Source organism: Heterocephalus glaber, unplaced genomic scaffold (assembly GCF_053883595.1).
Source record: "Heterocephalus glaber isolate CG9 unplaced genomic scaffold, H.glaber_assembly_v1.0 deba00000122, whole genome shotgun sequence".
Taxonomy (NCBI): Eukaryota; Metazoa; Chordata; class Mammalia; order Rodentia; family Bathyergidae; genus Heterocephalus; species Heterocephalus glaber.
In genome coordinates this window covers 86,901,732-86,919,470 of record NW_028258138.1, presented here as the reverse complement: position 1 = coordinate 86,919,470, position 17,739 = coordinate 86,901,732, and positions in this window count along the sequence as shown.

Genomic DNA, 17,739 nt, shown 5'->3' with positions numbered 1-17,739 from the left:
AAAGATCTGAGCAGAAATCAATGCAATAGAGACTAAGAGAATGATACAAAAAAATCAATGAATCAAAGAGTTGTTTTTTTGAAAGAATAGATAAAATCGATAAACCTTTATCCAACCTTATCAAAAAAAAGGAAAAAAAAGGCTCAAATACATGCAATTAAGAATGAAAAAGGTGAAGCCACAACAAATCCAGCAGAAATCCAGAGAATCATCAATACCTACTTTGAGGTATTGATCTAATAAAATGGAAAACACAGAAGAAATGGAAAGATTCCTAGATACATATAAATTGCCAAAATTAAATGAAGAAGATATAGAAATTCTAAACACCCCAATTATGATGAGTGAAATTGAAAATGTAATAAAAAACTTACCAACAAAGAAAAGTCCAGGTCCTGAGGGCTTCACTGCTGAATTCTACAAGACATTTAAAGAACCACTATCACCATTACTCTTTAAACTCATCAAGGAAATTGAAAGGGAAGCAAGGCTTCCAAATTCATTCCTGGAAGCAAGTGTTACTTTGCTTCCCAAACCAGGGAAAGACCCAACCAAAAAAGAGAACTACAGACCAATCTCCCTAATGAACATAGATGAAAAAATCCTCAACAAGATACTGGCAAACAGAATACAGAGGGTCATCAAGAAGATCATACACCCTGACCAAGTCAGATTTATCCCAGGGATGCAAGGATAGTTCAACATCTGTAAATCAATAAATGTAATACACTCTATTAACAGAGTCAAGGACAAAAACCACATGATCATCTCAATAGATGCAGAAAAAGCATTTGACAAAATCCAACACCGATTCATGATAAAAACACTACAGAAAATTGGAATAGAAGGTCTTTACCTCAACCTGATTAAGACTATCTATGAAAAACCAACAGCCAGCATCTTACTAAATGGTCAAAAACTTAAAACTTTCACACTAAAATCAGGAAGAAGACAAGGATGCCCACTATCACCACTCCTGTTCAATATTGTTCTGGAAACATTAGCCATAGCAATTAGACAAGAGAAAGAAATAAAAGGAATAAAGATATGAAAGGAAGAAGTTAAACTGTCATTATTTGCTGATGATATGATACTTTACATAGAAGGTCCAAAAAACTCAGTCAAAAGTCTCCTAGACCTAATTGACAGATTCAGTAGAGTAGCTGGATACAAGGTCAACACTCAAAAAAAATAGCCTTTTTATACATAAATAGCAGACCCATTGAGAAAGAAATTCAGGAAATAATTCCTTTTATAATAGCATCTAAAAAAATGAAATATCTAGGAATCAACCTAACAAAGGAAGCAAAAGACCTCTACACTGAAAACTGCAGCACTCAGAAGAAGGAGATTGAAGAGGATATAAGAAAATGGAAAGATATCCCTTGTTCCTGGGTAGGAAGAACAAATATAGTGAAAATGGCCATACTTCCAAAACTACTGTATAGATTAAATGCAATGCCAATTGAAATTCCAACAATATACTTCACAGAACTAGAGAAAACAATCAAAAAATTCATTTGGAAACAGAAGAAACCTAGAATAGCAAAAACAATTCTAGCCAACAGAGACATGGCTGGGGGCATCACAATCCCCAACTTGAAACTATACTACAAAGCTACTGTGAAGAAAACAGCATGGTACGGGCAAAGAAACAGACCAGAAGATCAGTGGAATAGATTAGAAGATGCAGAAACAACTCCAGACGTACTCAGTCACCTCATCTTTGACAAAGGAGCCAATCACCCTCATTGGAGGAAAGATAGCCTATTTAATAAATGGTGTTGGAAAAACTGGATTTCAACCTGTCCGAAATTAAAACTAGACCCATACCTATCACCGTGCACTAAACTAAGATCAAAGTGGATTAAAGATCTAAATATTAAGTCAGAAACACTAAACTTGCTGGAAGATAAGTTAGGTAGAACTCTTGATGACATTGGCATAGGAAAAGACTTTATGAACAAATCTTCAGTAGCATGGGAGCTAGCACAAAGAATCAACAACTGGGATCTTATCTTATTAAAAAGCTTCTGCACTGCAAGAGAAACCACCAACAGAGCTAAGAGACAACCTACAATGTGAGAAGAAACATTTAGCAGCTGTAGCTCAGACAAAGGTCTACTATCAAGAATATATAAAGAACTGAAAAAAATTAGACCTCCCAAATTCAAAGACCCAATTCAAAAATGGGCAACCGAAATGAACAGATATTTCTCAGACAAAGAAGTAAAAACATCAAATAAATATATGAAAAAATGTTCAACATCACTGGTCATTTGAGAGGTGCAGATGAAAACAGCACTGAGATTCCACCTCACCCCGCAAAGAATGGCTGCTATCAAGAAATCAACCAGTAACAAATGCTGGTGGGAGTGTGGAGAGAAAAGAACCCTTCTCCGTTGCTGGTGGGAATGTAGATTGGTGCAACCGCTGTGGAAATCAGTATGGAGATACCTCAAAGAACTAGGACTACAGGTCCCATTTGACCCAGCTATTCCCCTACTGGTAATCTTCCCCAAAGAATTAAAAGAATCATACCACAGTAATATATGTGCACCTATGTTTATAGCGGCACAGTTTGTAATAGCTAAAGCTTGGAAACAGCCCAAGTGCCCATTGACTGGAAACTGGATAAAGAAGATGTGGGGTTTTTTTATAAAATGGAGTACTACTCAGTCATAAAGAATGAGAAACTAGAGACATTTATAGCTAAATGGATGCATACTGAGGCCATCCTCTTAAGTGAAATAAATAGGACACACATGTGTAAATACCAAATAGTTTCTCTAGTGTGAGAAATTGAAAGTGTAAATAAGGATGAAAATGATTAAAATGAATAATTGATAATTTGAAATAAGAAAAGGTCCAAGGGTTTGGGGATGGTGGAAGCGAAAGGAGAAAGGGAAGAAGGGAAAGAAAAAAATTATGAGAAAAAAAATGGAGTCAAACTCTGTGTAGATAGGGAAGGGTGGAGGGGGTGAAGGGTGCACAGGTAATGGGAGAAAAAATAAAAACTAAGATGCATCATGTTCTGGTACAAACACCCAATGATAAATGTAAATGTATTTTATACCTAAAATGTACCAATAAATATATATATTAAAAAAAATTAATTTTAAAAATCATTTTGAAATCTTAGTTCCCGATGCGATGGTATTATGGGATGGAAACTTTAGAGGTAATTAGGTGATCAGGATAGAGTCCTCAGAAGTAGGATCAGTGCCTTTATAAGAAGAGATACAAGAGAGTCCTTTTTTTCCTCTTTCTGTGCCATGTGAGGACACAAGAGAAAGCCATCTGTTACATAGGAAGGGAACCCTCACCGAGAGCTCAATCATGCTGACACCTTGATCTCAGATTTCTAGCCTCTGGATCAGTAACTACTAAATGACTGTTGCTTCTGTCACCAAATCCACAGCATTCAGTTATAGCAGACTGAACTAAGATAATATTCAACCATTTATTTGTTGGGTGGAGATATTATCAGTCAAGGAGTTAGGAGAGTGAAATCTTTAAGATTATGCCTTTGGAGCAGACTCCAGCTACTAAGACCTAGACCAAAAATCCCTAGATTCTTTAGCAGTATTTCAATCCAAAACATTTGGCATTGTAATGTAGATCCAGCAAGGTAACTGTATTAATATGAAATAGAGGCAAATTGTAATCATACTTACAGAGAAATATCCATTAAACTATGTCAGTGAGAAATTCATTTTTTATCTTAATACCAAATGTAATCGTCATTGCAGGGCTTCTTTCAGCCTAGGTCATGGTTCTCAAATATTCCAGCCTTACATCAGGACTGGCTGATTATGCAAGCACCTGAGCATGCAGGTGTCTGTCTGAGCTGCAAGGTCAGGAGAAGCAGGTACCCTTGGGAAAGCAGACTGGGTCTAACATCCTGTTCTTTAGCTTGCCATTCCAATAGTTTACATTGCACAATTATGAGCTATTAGTAGTCTATTTAATAACGTATCAACAATTCATTTCTTCTTCAAAAATCTCCATCTGCGGCCCTACTTACCTCCCTCCAGAAAGTCTTAATCCAGATAAATTAACAGTAGCTTCTGCCAATAAAACTGTTGGGTTACCTGATATTGTGCAGGAAGAAAACAATCTCATGACTCCCTTTAGCTGTCTCTTTTTATAATACCCTATCTCATCGTATGTACTGATCAGATTGGATGCACCTTTTCCAGGAAACCTGAGATATTCCTCTTGTCTGACTCAGCATTAGTCTCTTCTATTTATCCATTCAAATGACTGTATAAGTAGGGGTTAGTTTGGATGCATTAGTGAAGTTATGGCCAGCATTCTCATGTTTTAGTGGTGTCTGTGTGTTTCTGACTTGTATCTACTGTTTGCCCTTAGAGAGTTAGCAGTACCATTTTCCAAACTTAAATCTATTGCTCTCCTCCCTCTGCAACCTCATTCCTCTCCATGATTAGTACGTTGTCAACAAATGTTCATCAAACCAAACTAAAGTTCGTATTTTGCAGAGATATCTCATGTCCATGCTCAGACAAGACAGCAAAAGATAATTTTTTCCACCAGTGAATATATTGGTAACAATTGCTGCAAGATTAGGAGCTAAACTGTATTTATGGCTTGTAAATTGTGCTAAAATATTCATATTGAAAACAGTGTGTGGCGAGTACAAACAGAACACAGTAAATCCTTTAATTTATCACAATCCTTTCAAACTATTAATCCTCCTCTTGGCAATACACCCAAATTTGGTAAAATTAGAATTGATAATATATATAAATTTTAAAACATTTGATATCTATTGAATTATTAGGCCACTGACTAGAGTCTGTGTCCCAAGTTTTCCCCCAATGTTCAGATTCTCTCTGTTTGCACTGTTTCATTTTGATAGAATTTCCTACTGTTAACATAATTCATTTAGCATTCCAACATTTCTGCTCTGTTCAAATGTGCTTGGATGGGTACTCCAATTTTCACCTTTGGTTTACGCTATGATCTGAATCTCTGCGTCTCTCCAAAATTTGTAAGTTGAAAGCCAAGAGGAAGGCTCTAGTAGGAGACTAGGTTGTGAGAGTGGAGCCCTTATGAATGAGATTAGTGCCCTTATAGGAGAGGCCTGAGCCTGTGTGTCCCCTCTGCTCCCCTCTGAAGTGAATATGCCACAGGAAGTGCCACTCTGGGAAACTGGCCCTCACAGGATCCAGAACCTACAAGGCCCTCGATCTTGAACTTTCCAACCTCCAGAACTGTGAACTCTATTTGTTGATAAGCTTCTAGGCTAAAGTTTTTTTTCCCCCATAGTAATCTGAATAGATTTAAACAAGTCATAAACATTTTTCAATTGGTATTCATACTGAGTTACATATTTTGGTTAAATTTAGCTCATAGTAACCAGCTTGAATTAATAGCTGTACATAGAATTAATAGGTGTCTGACATTTAGAATGGCCAAGATCTGCTCTTTATATCAAATATTTTGTTTGTGAGCATATAGTTTGGATATAGGAAAATTTTCACAAAACTGGGCAAATTCAATTGTCTTTTCATTCTCTGTTTTCATTAGTTACCTTTTTCTTTTCTTTAACTTTATTTTTTATTAGTACATATTGCCATACTATTGTTCACATTCATCATAGGGAATTTGTACATAATTTAAAAATGGGCATTAGTCACTTTTTAAACTCTATTCCAATATTTGTCTTTATGTTGTCACTTATAGATTAGAAGTATGTTATAGTTTTTCCAAGCTTAGATTGGGCGAGCTGCTAATAAATAGTACTATTTAATAAGCAGTACAACTATATTAACCTACCTTATTTTTTCTTCTTTATTACTGGATTTCTGAATTATTGGTCACTGTTACAATTAGCATCTGACTCAACCATATCATGCTTATTTTGGCCTTTCCTCAAAATATTATTTAAATGTACACCTCTAAGTTTTCCCCCTTTGTTTATGAAAAAAATATTACTTCCTTGGGGGACTGTTTTGTTTTCCTTTTTCAAGGGTTCCTCACAATTCTTGATTAATTCCCTGTTCCCTGACATGAGTCAAAGTCTTCACTAAATTATTGCATTTAATGTTTCACAGTTTCTCATCTTGGTTCAGTGGGAGATGCTGACAGGGTCCCTCTGCTGATCAATAAGTGTTAGGCGTACACACATTCAGTGATGTGTTTCATAACTCATTTCTCTGATCCAGAAAACCAAGAACCATGAGGTGGGGCATAGAGAAAAAAAATAAACATGGCTTCATCTGCAAATAACAACTGCAGCCACTTTGTCAAGGGTAAAACAATCGTCAACAAGTTATACAGATTGTTTGTTACCAGAGTAACTGAACCAAGAGGTTCCAACTCATTGATTTTTTTCATTCCCCTATGCCTGCACATCTGGGACACAAAGAAACAGGATGTGTGTGTGTGTGTGTGTGTGTGTGTGTGTTAATAGGAGTGCAGTGGTAATGAATTCTACTTACTGGAGGTAGTTATCCATTTTCCCTCTACCAGCTAAATTTTTACACAAAAGGAGATGAATTCTGATGGAAACTTGGAAAGAATCACAGCATATATGAATAGAAAGATAACACAGTCATGGCAGAAAATTAGAGCTTAATTTTTTTTACAGCAAAGCTATTGTTGGACAAACTATTCTAAGTTTGATTTGAAATGAAAATATACATCTAAAAGAGTATAACACTCTTAACGATTTTGTATACTTATTTTTTAATTCAGTAGCTAAGGTTAGGTGACAGTGAATATACTGAGAATATTGCCTTTTATTTCGTATCTATTTTTTTTGTCAGATTGCACTGTGTCCAATGCTTCATCAAGTTTTTAGCAAGTTAACAACATTCATTTTGGGAAAAGCACCACTTGAGCTTTGTAGAAATGGAGGAGGAAATTCACTTGTGTTTGCTCATATCTTCAAGCTTATTACTGGAGACCATACTGCATAAATGTAGAAATACCATAATTATGCTCATAAATTGGTTTTCAACATGCAAATTAATATGGTACACACTGAATACATAAGTACGGGGGTGTAGTATAAAGCGACGATCAATGCCAATGGGATTAATCAAGGAAAGTTTCTGAGGGGAAGTGAATTTTAAACAGAATTTGATATATTTGTTTATGTGGCACTCATTTTATGTTTTTAATTATAAATATAATGTATTCTCATAGTCTCCTGGCAGTAAATTTGCAATTTCAAATCAGTAAGAAGAAGAAAAGCAACTAAGGTCCCTCTGTCCAAAGACAATCACATTCAGGCCCTGAGCTTCTCCATCGCTGTTGCTCTCTTTCCTTTCTTCATACTCGCTCTGATGGGAAGATACTCAACACTGAAACTCACTCTACATGGCAGGATTTATCCTCACAGACTTGAGCAATCCAAATGCCTCATAGAAATCAAGTGTGATATCAGTCTTCATAAATGTGGAATATTTATTTTTTAATGTGCAATATTTATGCACAGTTTCAGAATAGCTAAATATTCAGGTTTTTCTAAATTGTTTTAACATAGGTTACTCCAAAAAAATGTGTTAATAACTTTTTGCTTTGATGCCGTTTTCTTAAAATAGACCACCAATTCGTTATAACAAATCTTAGGTCATGATCATTTTAAGCTTCTTGATATTTATTTTGTAAGCAATAAAGCTGTTGCCTTTGCATAACTATTTACTTCTATTTATTATTTTATTCCATCCACCAGATTTCCCAGAAATATGTCAAAATGCTAATTATTGCTTATTACATACATGATGATTTTCATAGCAATTAACTTTATAAATATAAAACTACAAATTTTTAATTACCATCCTTAATATATTAATTAAGGGGATATTACGTTTCTACTTTTTCCAACAATTGTTTTGATTTGTTCTAGTGACATATCAATCTTGAATTTTTTCAATAAATTTATAGTATTTATTTCAGTTTTTAATATTCCTGTCTTTTAATCTATTGATAAGGTCTATTCTATAGAGATTTCTTTAAGGTTTTCCATTTATATGCATTTAGGAAAAGGTTCTCTATTTTTCTGTACTATTTCCTTATCCAATCATACGTGAGGTTTATGGTAGATCTGTAAAATGGTTGGACTTTTCCCCCATTTTTCTACGTCACCAAATATTGTTGAAATTTTATATTTCTTGATCAATTAAAATCTCCTCTGAAAGATCTGAAGATTTTTGAAGACAAATCATTTTGTTTTTTTCATATAAAATGCTCTTTAAATTCTATATTCTTGTACTGAGCTTAAATTATCTTACCAAAATTTTCAAATTTATTAGCAAAACATTATGCTAATAACATTAAATACCCTCATGTCTGTTGTTATTAGACTTATTTCTAATTTTAAATGTGTATTTGATCTCAACTAAATTGTTGACATTTATCTATTTTACTTCTTTCCTTTTTATTTTATTTTATTTATTTATTTATTTTTGGTACCGGAGATCGAACTCGGGTCCTTGCGCTTGCGCAGCAGCCGGCGAAACCGCTGAGCTAAATCCCCGGCCCCTTGTTTCCTTTTTAAACAGGCAGGTCAAGATTTCTTAAATTTGCTGCTTTTCTGATTTATGATCTGATTGTCTTATTACACTCAAGTGTTCTTTAGAAATTTCTTGGGCGGCGGATTTAGCTCAGTGGTTCTGCCGTCTGCCTTGCAAACACAAGGTCCTGAGTTTAATCCCTGGTACCAAAAAAAAAAAAAAAAAAATTTAAGAACTTTTTCTAACTTCTTAAACTTGATGCTCAATTTCTTTTCTTTCTTTCCTTTGAAAATAATTTTTGACCGATTCTCCCTCAGCCATCTAAACTCGGTCATCCTGGAAATGTCAGCTTCTGTGTTTGCTGGCTGTCCTTGCTGCCTTCCACCTTTCCTCCACACAGCCAGGTGAGGCTCCTCCCTCCTGCAGGCCTCCAGAGCATCCTACATGCTGCCTTCGTGGCACACACTCTTCCACCACGCAGATAATAAAGGAACAGCTAGCTGAAAGCACTCTCTGGCTTTTATCATAAAAGTTCGAAATCACGAAAATTCAGCCTCCCTGCTATAAAAGGTGGTGGAAATCTACTTACAGGCTCTCCTCTCCATCTCTCTTCTGCTCTTTATATCTGTGTAAATTTTGCTCATCCACCAAATCTGGCTTCCAAGGCGATTTCTCAGAATTGTATCGCTGTACCCAAGCAAATGTGATCACCAAATTCTATACTTTTCCATTTAATTTTACTATTAAACACCAAAATAATGAAGCCATATTACCCTAAGTGGTTTCTGTTTATGTGTCAGATGTTAGGTTTTGAAGCCAGAGAAGACAGGAAAAATTGAAGTTGGTCTTTTACAATATCAGAATATCCTTCCATTTTTCCAAAACCCACTATAAAAGTGCTGAACATTCTGAACTTTCTTCTCTTAAGATAAGAATAAACTGCTATTTTTCAATTGCACTCAAAATCATAATAAAAGTGGAACAACTTCAAAAGGTAAAAAATGGAGGAACTATTCTAGATGTTCATGCATTTATGAATTCATTAATTTAAAATTCTTTGTATCTATATTTTTGAATGCCCATACATGATTAAGAACTGGAAACACAGCAGTGAACAAAAGAGAGAGATTTCTTGACTGTATGAAGTCTGTATTCTGATGAACAGAAGAAGTAGTCTTACAATAGTCAGGAACGAACAAAGTGTGAGGGTGTGGATTGAATCATAATGCTTATATAGGGTAACAGTGGAATCTCTAAGTATTTGGTATTTGGCCAGACAAGCTGGACTCTTGAGATAGGTGATGAAAGGCTAACGTGGCTTTTGAACAAGGATGTTCATAAAATCTCATGATAGCACCCAACAGAAAAGAAAATCTAATGCATTCGTCCATTTTCTATTACCATAACTGAACACCACAGGGCCGGTAACTTAGAGAGAAAATTAATTGATTTCTTATAGTTCTCGAGGCTGGGACATTCACAGTCAAGAGGCGACATCTGGTGAGATCCTCTTGTGGGAGGACTATGTCTTCAGAATCTCAGGTGCGCAGGGCATTCCATCAAACGCAGAACAAGCTCACTAACTTGGGTTTCTCATGTTCCTTGTAAAAAATCGGCTCATGAGGGCCCCGTCCTCTTGATCTTTTCTAACCTTAATTATGTTCCCAAAGCCCCACTCAGTCCCTCTTAATTCTTCATAATGAAGATTAAATTTCAACAAGAGTTTTGGGGGGACATTCAAATCATAGCATATGTATCTATCAGTTTCCAATGGGGCTTATTTTGGAAACTTTGTGATTTTTCAGTTGACAAATAAGAGAAACCTCAACTAAGATGCAGCAATGGAAGAGATAATGAAAGAATGAACACTAGATTCATGGAGAACTAGTAACCAGTAAGACTTGGCAAGCAGTGATTTAGGAAAGGCATAACAGGCTGAGGTGCCATAGGTGGCCAGGAAGGCTGTAGGCCTGAGAAGATCTCAGTATTATGCCATCATTTTTAGCAGAGTTGAGGCACACTAATGAAAAGTGTCATAAGAAACTTGTAATTTGTTCCTTCATAAATTAAAATAAGGATCCAAGGTCTTGCCAGAATAGTACTACTCATTTTCATTCCAATTCCCTTCCTTTCAGAAAGAGAAGTTGGTGAAGATACAGGGGAAGTTTGGGCTCCAGTCTCTCCCACCCTGGCTGCAGTCTTATTGGATGAGCCTAACTTTAATAGCTGCAACATTTAAATGACTCTTCCCCTGGACTCGACTTCGAAAGACAGACAATTTGGAGAAAAATCGGATCTGTAGAGCAAGAAAGGGAAAATGACAATGCCTAGGGCACCTCATGAAAATGGGAGGAGGACATTTCTTGATGCAAGCCTGCTTGTATCAGTACCTCTGTACACAAGAGAGATTCTCCTCCACAGCTCTGTGAGGTGCGCTCTCCTACTCTTCCTGGGGAATTGATGCTACAGCTCCTTTGCCCTTTATTATTTAATGCTCTGCTTTCTAGCATTCAAATCTTTCACACACCCATGATACAATCACCTCCCAAAAGCCCCACCTATGAGTGCCTGTGTCTTTGTTGGGGATATCCCAATACAAAGCACCACAGTTGTTATGCATGTTTACACAGTTTTGATTGTTTAACTGTAAATGAGCTTCTCATTTATTTCCTATACTCTAATAAGAAAGAAATGATAGTTTTGTATGAAAAATAATGATTAAAATTTTTCTTAAGTACTTTGTCTGGATGCTACGTAAGATGACATTTTAAGCAAAGTATTGAAAAGATAACACATTCTTAGTGTTTCCAAATGTGTATTTATTGTGATGAGATATTGTGAAAATAATGGGGTGGGTTTTTCAAATATTTGCATATTTTGAAAAAGATAATATAAAATCATTTAGTGTCATAGTTTTTATGTTTTAGGTAAATGAGTTTACAGATGTCCAATTAAAATTATAAAAAGAATAACAGCAATATTCCAAAAGTAGTTGCTTATGGTGATGATATTTATGGTTAATTTTGTTTTTTATTTTACTCATATGTACTTACTTCTAAGTCATCTACAGTGAGCATGTGCTGTGGTTTATAATTTGTAAGTATCTCTTCATTTACGTCAAATATTATATGTGCCATTATTACAGCTTGTGCCTGACCCAATGCTAATCAGCTTCCAGACAGAAGAAGCAAGGAGACATCATAGAGAAGGGTATGCGCTGCACCTGATTCTCCCATGGAACCCCTGGAGCAGTGAGCTCACTTAATTCCACATGCTTGGCATTTTCAGGGATGGGCATGCTGAAAAAGAAGCACAGGGGCTCCGCAGGAGAAAGAGGCAGATAGTGAGGATATTAGCTTTAAGGGCAGCCCCAGCTAAAGATTGAACAAAGCAGAGGGGAAGAAGGTAGAGCACCTGTGACCACTTTCTCCTCATGAGCACTGGAGGGTGGTGGATGACAAATGAGCACAAGCCTTGACAACAACACTCTTCAGCAAGCCCATTGCCGTTACGTCCGAAATGCAGAGGAGCAGCAAGGCTGCAGAATAGGGACTTGGAAATAGTAGAGGCAACTATGCTTGCAATGGTTTGTCACAAAACCCTAGCTCTGGGCTAGTACAATGTACAGCCAATAAGTAACAGTGCCACTGTCCCAACCCATATCTGTTGGTCTCCAATCCAAACCTGTTTTTCTTGATGATTTTGTAGTGTTGGCCCGTGTTAAGACTTCAGATAATCAAATATTGTTCTCTCTTTTTTGTACATCTTCTTTCAATGCAAAACATCAAAGTTATAAAATTTTCCAAGAGAGATGTATAGGACATGAACGTGGAGTGGAAATGTCATTTTAATCCCCATCACCGTGAAATACGATTCATGCTGAGTCAATGGGGAAGGATCAAAGGTCAAAGAAATGAGAAAGATCTAAGCTCAGAATTAGAAACAGTTTCAATGCTGTATTCATCCTCGAAGCAGAAGTTAATGGAGCTACTAGGCCATTTGAGTGACCCAGAGTTGTGCTAGCTTTCATTTCTTTATACCTACAATAAATGAGAGCAGAAACTATAGCTTCCGAAAGAACTGGGACTGGAATCTGTGAAGTCTTTGTTGACCACTTGAAGAGTTCCACAGTTACAAACTGATTCACTGCACGGTAAAGATGTAACACATTTTCTATTTGATAGAGTTAAAGAGCTGATGTGGGTTAATATTTGCCTCAGGAAAGAAAATTCACAAACCTATAAATTTAAATAAAGTTTATGATGTTTTTCTGAGCACTGATAGTTAATTCAAGAAAATAATTAAACAAAACAGAATAAAACACCAAGTGATGATGAGCTTTAAAAGAAAAAACACCAGAATCTTAAGTGTTTGTTAGTGATGTACGTGGTAAAAATTCCAATTCCCCAGCGCATTCCCCCTTCACTCCTAGCTTTAGCATTGATTCTAGAGATCAGGAGAGCTGATTGTTTAATGAAAACCAGACTGACACCACCACAGGATCTGCATAGGAAACATAGAGGCAGGATAAAGGAAGTTCTGTCTCTTCCAAAATTTTGATCCTTTACTAATTATTTGATTGTGAAAGACTGAGCCAAAAGAGGAGCAGGAGCCAAATTGCTTGAAACACTAATTCAGCAAAACACTCGATGTTCACCTACCCCGGTGACCATCATCTCTCTGGCAGGTCTGAAGTCTAGGAGGTCTGATAGGTATTTTCCTTCATAATTTTCATGCCCTTTTGATAACTGTTACTTGGCTTTCTTGCTGTGTTATTCTCTCCTTTCTGAGAAACTATTTAGAATTCTTGAGTGAAAACCTGTGGAAATCAAGCTGAAAGGACTCTGAGAGGAAATGGAATCCTGAGTTATTCAGCCACTTATGATTACTTTATTTAATGCTAGGTACGACTGAAATTTTGACTGGCTGTCATTGTAGTGTTATTAATATTCTCTTCAAAGAATTTCAGAATGAAGACAAGCATAACTTCAGCAATAGGAAAAGTATGACTGAAATGCAGTGGTTGATTTCTTAAACTGGTTTGGGCTTCATAAATGAAATCTTTAGGAGAGCTCAACTGAACAACCTCTACTGACATGAATGAACCTGCTCAGGTGCATGACAGCCTTAAAATGGGACACTCTAAAGTCATTCCATTGCTTCCCAGAATTCCAACACTGGGCTTTCTTACAAAAATTCCTGCATTGGAGAGCTTAAGTTCTCAAAGTCTTGTGTGCCTAAAAATTACTTGGCTGCAAAAATACCATGCTGAGGATAGGAAACTAAAAGCAACAAATGAACTACTGTACGTTCCATTTTTATGAGGTCCAAGGAGAGTTATAACCAATGTATGCTGAGAAAGATTAGCACTATACTTAGCACACTGGATGTACTAGGGGGAGTTGGCAGGAAAAGAACAAAAGGAACTTTCTGCAATGCTGAAAATGTTTTATATTTGGGATGAGTAGGCATCACACATAATCTAATGTATATAACTAGCTCTCTGAAGTATTAACTTAAAAATAATCCACTGAGTATTGACAATACAAATTGTTAAAACTCTACAGAGATTCTAACTCAGGAGATTTTGGGGAAGGGGATACAGAATCTATGACTGAATTTTGAAAGAGGTATCTTTGGATCCTACTTGGAGTGAGATTCACTGGTAGAGTGAGAAGTGATTTAATTTTAGGCAGAACTAGCCTGGGTCTTTGTACAGCATATTTTTCAGCTTCAGGAGCACATACCAGGCTCTGTCTTCCACACTGCAGGGAAGCCAGGGGATTGTTCTCTTGCTACCTTCCATCTCCTGTGGTAATTAAGGTGACATAATCCTTCCCGTCTCCAGTCTCTGACATGTGTCCTAGTCTGTGGATTCTCTGTGGGCTGAGCTGAATACTAATTTTGATAGTTTACATCACAGAAGCAACATTTCTTGCTTTCAAGAGCTGCAAATTAATTGGATGAATTATCAGGAGCCATGGAAAGATGGTGAAATTTTGGAACATTGATGATATTGTGTGTGTTCATAATTATTTTTTCTCACCAGAAACTTCCATTATCCAGAGATTGGAGTAAATGCTACAAACATAACCTTCATAATGAGGAACATTTGTTTTCCTTAATTTGTTGTTTAATATCAATTTATTGATTTCTAAAACAGAAAAATGCCTGCTTGTACTTAAACAAAATTAATTTCAAGGTAATTTATTAAAGCTTTAAAGATAATTATCAAAATAATTATTCCTAAATACTATGCACACATCAAACAAGCTTTATATAGAATTTAACACACTAAAACTTATTTCAGCACAGCAACTATCAAATTTTAAAAATCTCAGGCTGGGGATGTAGCTTAGTGACTCAGCACCTGCCTGGCAAATGCAAGGCCCTGAGTTTGATTCCTGGTAACAAAAAAAAATTTAATAAATCTTTAAAATGTGCCTTTTTAAAAATAGCACTAAAGATTGCACCTTTTTACCCAAAGTTTGAACTTTGCTTCACAATTTGAAATTTCAGAGATGAGAGGGAGTTGTATCAGTCTCAGATAAGTTTATGTGTCTTAAAGAAATTCTTTCTCTGGGGATGAGGATGTAGCTCATTGAGAGAGTGAATACAGGAAACCCTGCACTTTCAATCTCCAGCACCCTCCTACCTACCCTACTCCACAAAAAAGAAATTTCCCCACTTCCTCTGATGCATGAGCCTTCAATGATGGCTCTCAATGGATTTCTAAAAGAAAAATGTTACAATAATAATCTTTAAAGAAACAATTTTTACATAGAGTCACTTTTATGAACATGCATAACAGTAAAGGCTACTTGGTTTGTGTTTGTTTCCTTGATTTAACAGTACAGAATAACACTCTGGAAAAACCAATTCTATCATTGACCCCACTGGATGATTTCATTCCTCCCTCTCAGGGAGGACTCTCAGGACTGACTGCCTGTGCCATTCCTAAGAGGAGGATGATCTAAGAAAGTTCATCACAAACAGGTACACTGTGACTGTTAAGATGGATTAGAGAGGATTCTGGGAAGAAGTTGGGATAGAAAGCACCATAAATCAGTCTCCCTACCCAGAAAACACTTGGACTGGCAAAATCTTTCTTACACAACTACTTTGGAACTCTGGAGTTTATGAAAGGCTTCTATCTCCAGGGGTAAAGTTTGGTAAACTGTGGCAATTTTCAACAATTTCAGTGAAGTACTAGTTAACTATTACCAGCCTTCATCCTTCTGGTAAACTTGCAAAAGCTTTGCATGGTTTGGCTGAGCAAAAGGTCTTGCAATCCTGGGTATTTATCTGTGTTCTGATCCTCCTCACCACAGAGGTGAGGAAAAGCAGATAACTGCACTCTTGCAGCCTCTCCCTCACTGTTGTAAGCTCTTCCCCATGTGGAGCAGGTGACATCCAGAAGATGCTAAGGATTGGTACTTTTCTGTTTCCCACTTTGGTTTTTCCCATCCCCCCCCCCTTGGGAACCAGATATTGAAGATTAGGACATTCAAAACTACATATACAAGGAAAATTAGAAAGCCTCTATTCATGCCCAAGGGAGGTCACAGACTCATAAAATTCCTTAGTTTTATACCTCAAGTGGATTCTCAGAACAGAGAACACATACAACAGTCAAAACTAAAACTAAAACTAAAGTAAATCTTAGAGAAGGAGGTGAATCTGACTTCCAGTAAGAACATATTAGACAGAAATGTCCAGTTTTCATCCATAAAATTACAAGGCACAGAGACAGAAAAGTGTGATCCACATAGAAAAAGAATAATAAAATAAAATAACCACTAAAAACTGTACCTGAAGATACCTTGATGAGAGAGCTTCTAATAAATGCTGTAAAACTATTATCTCAAAGATGTTCAAAGAACTAAAAGACATCGTGTAGAAAATAAAAAAATGTGACATATGAACAAAATAGAAATAGCAACAGAGTTTGGAAATCTAGAAAGAAACCAGAAAAAATCTGGAAGTGAAAAGTACAATAACTGAAATGAAAAATGCACCAGAGAGTTCCAAAGACAGATTTGAGCAGGTAGAAGACATGATTCAGTGAATTTGAAAAATAGAATACCAGAAATTAATGAGTCTATGGAAAAGAAGAAAAAAAATGATTACAGAAAAATGAGTGTGTACCCTAATGACTTATGCAATACCATCAAGGGGACTAACACATTGTGACAATGTCCAAAGGAAAAGAGAATGGAACACAGAGAATATTATAAGAAATAGTGACTGAAAATTTCTCAAATTTGATGAAATGAATGATAATAAACATTCAAGAAACTCAACTCCAAATCAGCTAGTTCTAAAACTCTCACACCAAGACTCATTATAATCAAATATTCAATGACTGAGACTTTTGAAAGCAGGGAGAAAAAAAATCACATAAAAGGGATTGTGAAGAATATTCCCAGATTTCTCAACAGAAACTGGAAGTCAGAAGGCAATGGTACCATATAAGCAACAGGCTCAAAAGAACACCAGTCATCCAAGAACTTATATTTGGCAAGACTTTCCAAGTGAAACAAAAATGTACACATTTCCAGATAAACAAAAATGGAGAGTTTGTTTCCATTAGATTTGCACTGTAAGAAATGCTAAAGGAGCCTATAGATTGAAATGAAAAAACACCAAAGAAAAACTCAAATAAAACTTTCAGGAAAATTAAACACATAGATAAATATAGAAGCCAGTAGTATTGTAACAATGGTATGTGACCCTGTTTAGTGTTTTCTACATGATTTAAATAATTAATAACTTTCAAAAAGCAATTATTAGTAGTGCTAGTATTATAAATTTGATTTCTAGCTCTTCACTTTCTTTTCTATTGGCTAATACACTAGAAATCATTAGTTTATGTTTTGAACAAAGATGTATAATGACAAGTTTGTGACATCAACAAAGGATCAAGACAGAACTGTTAAAGGAGAAAGGTCTTTTAATGCTATTGAACATAAGCTTGTGTAAATTCAAATTAGATTGTTATAATTTTAGAACTTTAAATGTAATCTCCATGGTAACCAAAATAAAATAACTAACTAATAAACCCAAAAGACACTGAGAAAGGAAGCTAAGTATTTCACTACAAAAAAAATAACTAAATACAAAAGAACACATGACTACAGGAAATGAAGGGGGAAAACCATGGCAAAATGAAAAATACGTCCCTCTACAGCAGTAATTACTTTAAACGAAAATAGATTAAATTATACAATCAAAAGGCAGAAATTAAAAGAGT